The sequence below is a fragment of the Diaphorina citri genome, unplaced genomic scaffold (assembly GCF_000475195.1).
Source record: "Diaphorina citri unplaced genomic scaffold, Diaci psyllid genome assembly version 1.1 scaffold302, whole genome shotgun sequence".
Lineage (NCBI taxonomy): Eukaryota > Metazoa > Arthropoda > Insecta > Hemiptera > Psyllidae > Diaphorina > Diaphorina citri.
In genome coordinates this window covers 84,831-94,054 of record NW_007377737.1, presented here as the reverse complement: position 1 = coordinate 94,054, position 9,224 = coordinate 84,831, and the positions used below count along the sequence as shown (strand labels likewise).

General features: G+C 37.2%; 1 protein-coding gene across 1 annotated transcript in view; it reads right to left on the bottom strand.

Moving 5' to 3' along the window:
- LOC103507270 overlaps window positions 1–9,224 on the bottom strand; it is a 32,197-nt gene that overhangs the window by 871 nt on the left and 22,102 nt on the right. The window lies entirely within an intron of this gene.

Below are 9,224 nucleotides of genomic sequence, written 5' to 3'. Positions count from 1 at the left end.
ACACCCTCTCTCTCTCTCTCTCTCTCTCTCTCTCTCTCTCTCTCTCCTCGCTCTCTCTTTCTCTCTCTCTCTCTCTCCTTTTCTATTTCTTCCTTATCAGATGAGAGGATCAATTAATTATTCTCCCTTTCTCTATGCTCTTTCTCCTCAATTTCTCATTATGAGTCATCAAGAGATTGTGCAATTTCTTTCGGTTTTAGGATTGGGTTTGGTATGAATCAATTAATTATTCTCCCTTTCTCTATGCTCTTTCTCCTTCTCAATTTCTCATTATGAGTCATCAAGAGATTGTGCAATTTCTTTCGGTTTTAGGATTGAGTTTGGTATGTTTGGGTGAGAGTGAATGATTTTCCATTTTTTGGTGGCGTGCCGTAAACTGTATTTCCCGCTGCGCTAGGTGTATTTATGACGTTTTCAGAAGGTCCCCGATGACCATGATATTTGATGAAACGATTTGTCCGATAATATGTATTTGGTGAAACAATGATAACTACCAGGAGCTCATCCATAAAGAACTTTGCACTTCGATATGACGTAATCACACAGAGGAAAACATTGCATGGTTGGCTATCAGGATCAATTAATTATTCTCCCTTTCTCTATGCTCTTTCTCCTTCTCAATTTCTCATTATGAGTCATCAAGAGATTGTGCAATTTCTTTCGTTTTTAGGATTGGGTTTGGTATGTTTGGGTGAGAGTGAATGATTTTCCATTTTTTTGGTGGCGTGGCGTAAACTGTATTTCCCGCTGCGCTGGGTGTATTTATGACGTTTTCAGAAGGTCCCCGATGGCCATGATATTTGATGAAACGATTTGCCCGATAATTATGTATTTGGTGAAACAATGATAACTACCAGAAGCTGATCCATAAAGAACTTTGCACTTCGATATGACGTAATCACACAGAGGAAAACATTGCATGGTTGGCTATCAAATCCCATAAATTTCCCTCCCTCCCTTCTCCAAACATGAGTCCATTATGCACTCGCAATGCGTCCACAATTGAGTAACTTACCTATACCTTCTCTGTGTTTTCTGACGAACAAAATATCATCCTACACTCAGTAACTACATAGGAGAATGGTAAGTTAGGGTATCTACGAGTTTACCTACTTACCAACCTAAACTAAGACTAAATCAATTTATCAAAGACACGTACTCGTATTTTTTTAAACATTCAAATTTTAGTTATATTTTTTAAAACAAATACTTAAAAGAATTTCAGTTCATAAAAAATCAATGCCGTCTTCAGAAAACCATGTGCCAACGTAAAATAGTTATATTTTTTAAAACAAATACTTAAAAGAATTTCAGTTCATAAAAAATCAATGCCGTCTTCAGAAAACCATGTGCCAACGTAAATTAAGTGCAGTCGATTGCGTTGGGAATATTTTCGGGAATTCCATAGGTGGGCGGACACCGCTTTAGGCCTTTGACACGGTGATTTATGGAACTAGAGGGACATTTATATTTGGACGTTTTTATTAGACACACTTTTCATACATAATCTGCCAAGATTGCCAATACCCCAGTTCCCCGATCACCACCTCCTCACATTGCCCCGATTTTAATCCGATAGTATCGGCCACAACCGCAACACCCGCCACAGCAGTCGCCACAACACGACCCACATCCACACAGCTGATTGGTGGTCGGAAACTCACGCCGAGACATCTCCAGGACACCAGTGTCCGTCAGGAACTTCAAAACGGCAACGGTGTCCTCCAAGGAGGCTTCCTTGGTCCCGTTAGCTTTGCAACAAGGGCTGATTTGTTGGTGCACTTTAATTTATGGCCTAATGTTAATAAGGTCCTCTAATAATACATTATAACAAAGTATAATTGAGGAAATGGACCACTTTGATTGTTCAACTTTATATGTGTGCCTTTAATATTTTCTTGTCATGAAAAGGGAGGAGGGAATTATTCGGCGGAACACGAAAAAAGAGATCCAAAATCTGAAAAGATTGAAAACTCCAGAAGAAAGAACAAAAAAGTCAGTTTACCTACCTGGTAATTTAAAACTGAAACTGTCCTACCCCTTCCACATAGCACAGTCGAAATCTTGACCCAAAGTAGGCCTAGTCGACTGTCCAATCAAAAAACCCTGAAATTTCCTAACCACAGTAAACTAAACCACGTGGAAATTCTCCTGAATTGGGCAATTTACTGAGACATCACGGGCCACGAGCATATAAATCATGCCTGAATCGATGCGGAAATTAAAAAGAAGAGGAAAAAAAGCCAGGAGATGGTTGGAAATGAAATATTCGAAAGCTAAATGAAAAAGTTTGTTCTTTTTTTCCCCGTGTTAATTGGAAAACTGGCTTTGCTTTTTCTCTGCAGTCAGTGCTTGCGTTATTAAATTAACGACTCCCCTTTTTTAGGGTTTGGACCGATTGCAATACTTTCTCATTACCTTGTATAGGTTCCCTATACGTAAGGGTAATAGAAAGTTTTTTTTCCCCGTGTTAATTGGAAAACTGGCTTTGCTTTTTCTCTGCAGTCAGTGCTTGCGTTATTAAATTAACGACTCCCCTTTTTTTAGGGGGAAAGAGAGTAAAAAAACTGCACTTTTTTTCTCCATCCTTCAACGTGGCTTGTATTCACCTTTCTTTTCATAAAAAGAAAGCATTTTTTAGCACTCCATTTATAGAGGAAATGACTTTGGAGTACCTACTAACCTTAGGTTGTATACTTGACCTCTTTTACAATTTACAGATTATTCACCTTTCTTTTCATAAAAAGAAAGCATTTTTTAGCACTCCATTTATAGAGGAAATGACTTTGGAGTACCTACTAACCTTAGGTATACTTGACCTCTTTTAAAATTTACAGATTTAATCTGAGTTCAGAAACTAAAACAGGCGTCAGGCTTTTTGTATTCGATAGAGAAAAAAATATAGATACCTAGGATTTTTCTATACCAGAACAGCCAGAACTAAACCTCGCTTCCTTTGAATTGAGATTAAGTTAATACTTCCTCGAATTCTCAAGAAATCAGACCTCTAATGGACTTCAGCAATCAGCAGTTAATCCCTAAAGGAAAACCATCGCGATTCGCGACCTCAACCCATCACGATGATCGCTCCTGAAATGACCGTCAAAATGGAGACAAGTAAAGAAATCAGACCTCTAATGGACTTCAGCAATCAGCAGTTAATCCCTAAAGGAAAACCATCGCGATTCGCGACCTCAACCCATCACGATTTTCTCTGATCGCTCCTGAAATGACCGTCAAAATGAAGACAAGTATTTGCTGTGGCTGTCAGCTATTGAATTCAGCTTTATTTCAGCACTCTTGATTATTTCAGCACGCTTGACGCCAAACTACGTGAAATTTCTCAAAGGGAAAGCAAAATATCTACTAGTGGAACCCATCACTTTGCTTTTTTCTAACTTGATTGAAATAATTGAATTTTCAATGATTTTTCTCTTTTCTTAATTCAAACTACGTGAAATTTCTCAAAGGGAAAGCAAAATATCTACTAGTGGAACCCATCACTTTGCTTTTTTCTAACTTGATTGAAATAATAATTGAATTTTCAATGATTTTTCTCTTTTCTTAATTATGTTTTTTCTTTCTCCTGTTCCTATTTCTGGCGAGTGCTTTTTTTCTTCTTCTTCTTCTTCTTCTTCTTCTTCTTCTTCTTCTTCTTCTTCTTTTTTTCTTTGTTTATTTTCTTAAGAAGTATTTTTCCATTATTTTCTTTCGCTTGTTTTTCAAGTCTCTATTTTGCTCTCATTGCAATTTGTTCGATGAAGTTATTCCTTTTTTTTCCTTCGTCTTCTTTGTCCTCCTCAACCTCAACCTCCTCCTCCTCTCCTTCTTCTTCATCTTCATCTTGTGCTTTTTAGTCTCTATTTTTCTTCTGTGTTCTCCTCCTCCTCCTCCTCCTCTTCTTCTTCTTCTTCTTCTTCTTCTTCTTCTTCTTCTTCTTCTTCTTCTTCTTCTTCATCTTCATCTTGTGCTTTTTAGTCTCTATTTCTTCTGTGTTTCTTGGATAAACAAACAGGCATATAAAATTAAAGGTTACTAGGAAGTTTAGTGTTGTCTTCAACTTCAAACACTTCACTTTACAAAAAAATACAGCACGGTTTTAGGACTTGGAATTATTGGTACCATTTCCGTAAGGCCGAGGCCAAAACAGCGTTTAAATGCGGTTAAACATGATTAGCTAAAAATTTGAAATGAACCAATGAGAGATTGTCTAATAGAAGAATTAAACTATTAGAACCAAGTTTTGGTATTGGTAAAGGTAGGGCCATCGGCTTTAATAAACGCCCTTGGTCACTGCGATCTGGTTAGATCTTTTGTGACAATCTTTTAGTGGATGCGACAATATTGTATTATTGTAGGTGCATCGTCAGTTAAGTCGAAAAACTTCATCAAAATCTGATATTGTGCGTTACTCGTGAGTATGATGGCGGCAGAACAAACCAACTGAAAAAAATATTTCTCTCCTCTCCCGAAAACAAACTCAAAATTATGTTCAAATTTGCATTTCCCTCCTGTTAGTCCTGTTACTAATTCGATTATTTGTGGTTTTTCCGTCATAACTCATAATAATGTAATTATTTTTGAAACCCTCGTTGTTTTTCGCCCTAACATCAAGAATGTTAATTTCATACCTACACCGTCGATAAACATGGGCTTAAAACAAATTAATATGCCTGAAATGGTATACGAATTTGTTTTCGGCCTAGGTAATTCTATTTTTTCCACTTAGTCAATCACTAAGAAGGTAGGTATACTGAATTTTTCACTTTCTATTATTTCCTTCTAAAAATGTGAAATTTCCATAGGTTTTCCTTCGTTTGTCTCGGTTTTCTTTGCTATATAATGTAATTATTTTTGAAACCCTCGTTGTTTTTCGCCCTAACATCAAGAATGTTAATTTCATACCTACACCGTCGATAAACATGGGCCTAAAACAAATTAATATGCCTGAAATGGTACGAATTTGTTTTCGGCCTAGGTAATTGGTAATTCTGTTTTTTCCACTTAGTCAATCACTAAGAAGGTAGGTACTGAATTTTTTACTTTCTATTATTTCCTTCTAAAAATTTGAAATTTCCATAGGTTTTCCGTTTGTCTCAGTTTTCTTTGCTATAAATTTCTCCATGTTTCTCCCCACAATTTCCTGGAGAAACTAGAAATCCACACGTGTATTTACTCCATTCGTCTTTCTCGAAAGGTCAATAAAACAATAAATATTCTCGTAGAACAAAAAATAACAAATAACCATGCCATCCATTACGCTCGAATTTATTCTTTAGCACTCTGGCTACCTATACATAATGCATGTTGTTCAGGGTCAATAAAACAATAAATTTTCTCGTAGAACATAAAATAACAAATAACCATGCCATCCATTACGCTCGAATTTATTCTTTAACACTCTGGCTACCTATACATAATGCATGTTGTTCAAAATGAAGTGAAAAAGGTTTAATTTATTCAAATGGTCATCGCAAGGAAAGGTAAAAAGAAACACGAGGGCCCAAACACGCACCTTGTGGCGCCCCATTATATTCTTGACTAATTGAGACACTTTCCCCACCTCCATCAGTGCTGGACGAGAAAAGATCTAAACAAAGGCCTGGAAATTGTTAAACCTGAGGGCCCAAACACGCACCTTGTGGCGCCCCATTATATTCTTGACTAATTGAGACACTTTCCCCACCTCCATCAGTGCTGGACGAGAAGAGGAAAAGATCTAAACAAAGGCCTGGAAATTGTTAAACCCTAAAAACACACGAGGTTTGTTTTATGCCAAAATTTGCCGGAGAGGCTATAAGAATGGTGGGTATTTTGAAGCATCAAAGGCTCGTTAGACATCTATTTCTAGTTCTTTATTTACTCGTAGACCTAAAAATTGGCCCGAAGATCAAACTGTAATGAGTTAATGACGAATAGTTCAAAAATTTGCACGAATCGAATTCGTTAGACATCTATTTCTAGCTCTTTATTTACTCGTAGACCTAAAAATTGGCCCGAAGATCAAACTGTAATGAGTTAATGACGAATAATTCAAAAATTTTCACGAATCAAACATAAGTACATCAAGTTACAAGTTTCTCAACATTGATCTTGATGTCATCTGAACTAGAGGCTTACCCATTTTGGTATTTTCAATGTTATTTCTAAAGTTGGTATTTTCAATGTGTACCTATTTCCAAAGTTTAACTGTTCACAGAGTTTTTGCGGCCCGCCAACTCTCTACCTTGGTCTCTTGCGGCCCTCGGGTGCCCTAAGGTTGGACAACCCTGACATAGGGCAATGGGCTTTCGAAATTTTAATCGTCTTTTATACCTACTCGTATTTATAAGACCCCCTTGCTTCTGGTCGAGTATGTACATACAGGGTGTTCATTAAACACTCACCTCGTAATTTACAAATGTAAAAGGTACTCACTGATCGAATGAATTAACGTCTAAATTACTTGAAAGATGAGGTACCTAGCTAAAATAATGCTTGTTTATCGAAAGCAACCCCCGCGATACTTGAAAGATGAGGTAGCTAAAATAATGCTTGTTTTTTGAAAGCAAGAGAGAGAGAGAGAGAGAGAGAGAGGAGAAGAGAAGAGATTAAGACCTCTATTCTTCTAGAGTCCTCTAGAATATTGTAATTTTGTAAATCTAAAAGAAGTAACAAAGGCAAAGGGAAATACTACTTGTACCTACTAAAAATGCGTTGTTGACTTGCACTTGAGAATTGTGTTTGAAAGGGAAATGAATAATGAATGTTGAAAAGTTGAGGAACAACTACCTCCCATATCTCCCTATGTCACCTACCTACCTTTCCCACCCTCCCACCACCCATACTTTCTTCGTCACCTATATGCTGTAGGTAAAATAGAATGGAAAGTTGAGGAACAACTACCTCCCATATCTCCCTATGTCACCTACCTACCTTTCCCACCCTCCCACCACCCATACTTTCTTTGTCTCCTAATATGCTGTAGGTAAAATAGATGTAAGTCTCAGAAAATACACTTACCCTGGGTGAAAGTAATTTCTTCAAAAGGTTCCCGCTTACCCACCCTAAACAAAAGCTGTGCAACTAAAAGGGAGAATTGTAAAATAAAATCAATAAATAATCAATTTGAAATTATTTCCTATAATAAATAAAATATTTCATGTAATAAATAAGAAATTATTCCGTATAATAAATATTTCATGTAATAAATAGGTAGGTATTTATCGAAAAGTTCAGTATTGATAGGTTCCAATTCATGAGGCCTTTGTGTGAGTATCGCACTAGGCTTGCACTCGGGAGGTACCGGGTTCGGTTTCCGGCGGGGTCGAAGTTTTTTCGGCGCCTTGCTTGGATTTCGGGGTGCACTCAACCTCGTGAGGACAATTGAGTAGCTTTTTTAATCGAGTAGCAACCAGTGGCGTTATTACGAGTGTAAAAAGATTTTTGAAATATGGAAATTGATTGCAAAGGAGGCACTTAGTAATGTTGTGAGTGAAAAAGCTCTGCTTTACCACAAAGAGTGTCGTTTGCTTGGATTTCGGGGTGCACTCAACCTCGTGAGGACAATTGAGTAGCTTTTTTAATCGAGTAGCCACCAGTGGCGTTATTACGAGAGTAAAAAGATTTTTGAAATATGGAAATTGATTGCAAAGGAGGCACTTAGTATATAATGTTGTGAGTGAAAAAGCTCTGCTTTCGTTTACCATAAAGAATTTGAATGTCATTTAAAACACCCTGTATTCTACACTCCGGGCGAATTCCTCCTCTGGAATAATAGCATTATCTGTCTGTACGTATGTAAAGTTATACGAGAAGCATGGTGGAGTATAGAATAAAAAACTATGTATATAGGTATACAATAAAAACTAGGTAGGTATACAATAAAAAAGGATCCGTGGGTTTATGAATTTTCTCAACATAAAGTGTATTTTCCTCTCGGGAAACCAGCCTAGCTTGGAGGCCTTGTAAGCCCTAGGTCGTGGGTTCGATTTCCGCCCGGGGGCGTATTTGATCCTAAACAGATAAGTTTCGTTCTTGGAATGGCTGGCTTTCTCTTATCCTGTCTTTCTTCTCTCTTCGATTTCGGGACGATAAGACGTTAGCAGTTACAGTTCCCTCTATCAAACCTCTTGAAAAAATTATGTCGGAAAATTGTCCATTGGAAAATTGACCACTGCTCTAATAGAAAATGAATGGAGCAGTGGTCAATTTTACAGTGGTCAGTTTCCCGAAATTAAAATACACGTTAGCTAAGTGCCTCTTTAGAGAGGGATTGAAGATCTCTTTAGAGGATCTCTTTAGAGAGGGATTGAAGAACCATGCGAGTGCTTTTCTTCTTCTTCTTCTTCTTCTTCTTCTTCTTCTTTTCTTTGTTTATTTTCCCAAGAAGTATTTTTCCATTATTTTCTTTCGCTTGTTTTTCAAGTCTCTATTTTGCTCTCATTGCAATTTGTTCGATGAAGTTATTCCTTTTTTTTCCTTCGTCTTCTTTGTCCTCCTCAACCTCAACCTCCTCCTCCTCTCCTTCTTCTTCATCTTCATCTTGTGCTTTTTAGTCTCTATTTTTCTTCTGTGTTTCTTGGATAAACAAACAGGCATATAAAATTAAAGGTTACTAGGAAGTTTAAGTGTTGTCTTCAACTTCAAATCCTTCACTATACAAAATACAGCACGGTTTTAGGACTTGGAATTATTGGTACCATTCCCGTAAGGCCGGGGCCACAAACAGCGTTTAAATTCGGTTAAACATGATTAGCTAAAAAATTGAAATGAACCAATGAGAGATTGTCTAATCTCTAATAGATAGAATTAAACTTGAACCAAGTTCAAAGTCCAATTGTGACTCCAACCCTTTCGGTTTGTGAAATGAACCTTGTCAGGTACATAATTGTAAACTATAGCTTGTGCTTTGTAAACCAACTTGCAAACTCAATATGAACTCCACCATCTTTTCCCGAGAATGGACCCCAATGAGAACATAAAATAAATGAACATGGTAGTTATACATTACTCTTGGGAGTAGAGGGAAGTTTTAGCAACAGATGTTTGACAAGTTCATCAGGAGATCTACGGCTGATTACGCCATGTCACTTGAGTGACTACAATACACTTCAATATTCAGCAGATATAATAAATTATGATCCAGTGTCGTAGATGAGATTCGAACTCAGTTCTTTACTAAAAGTAACCAATGTGAATAACGCCAAAGGTGTTAATCTCTGCGAGCTGGAAGACATGTTACC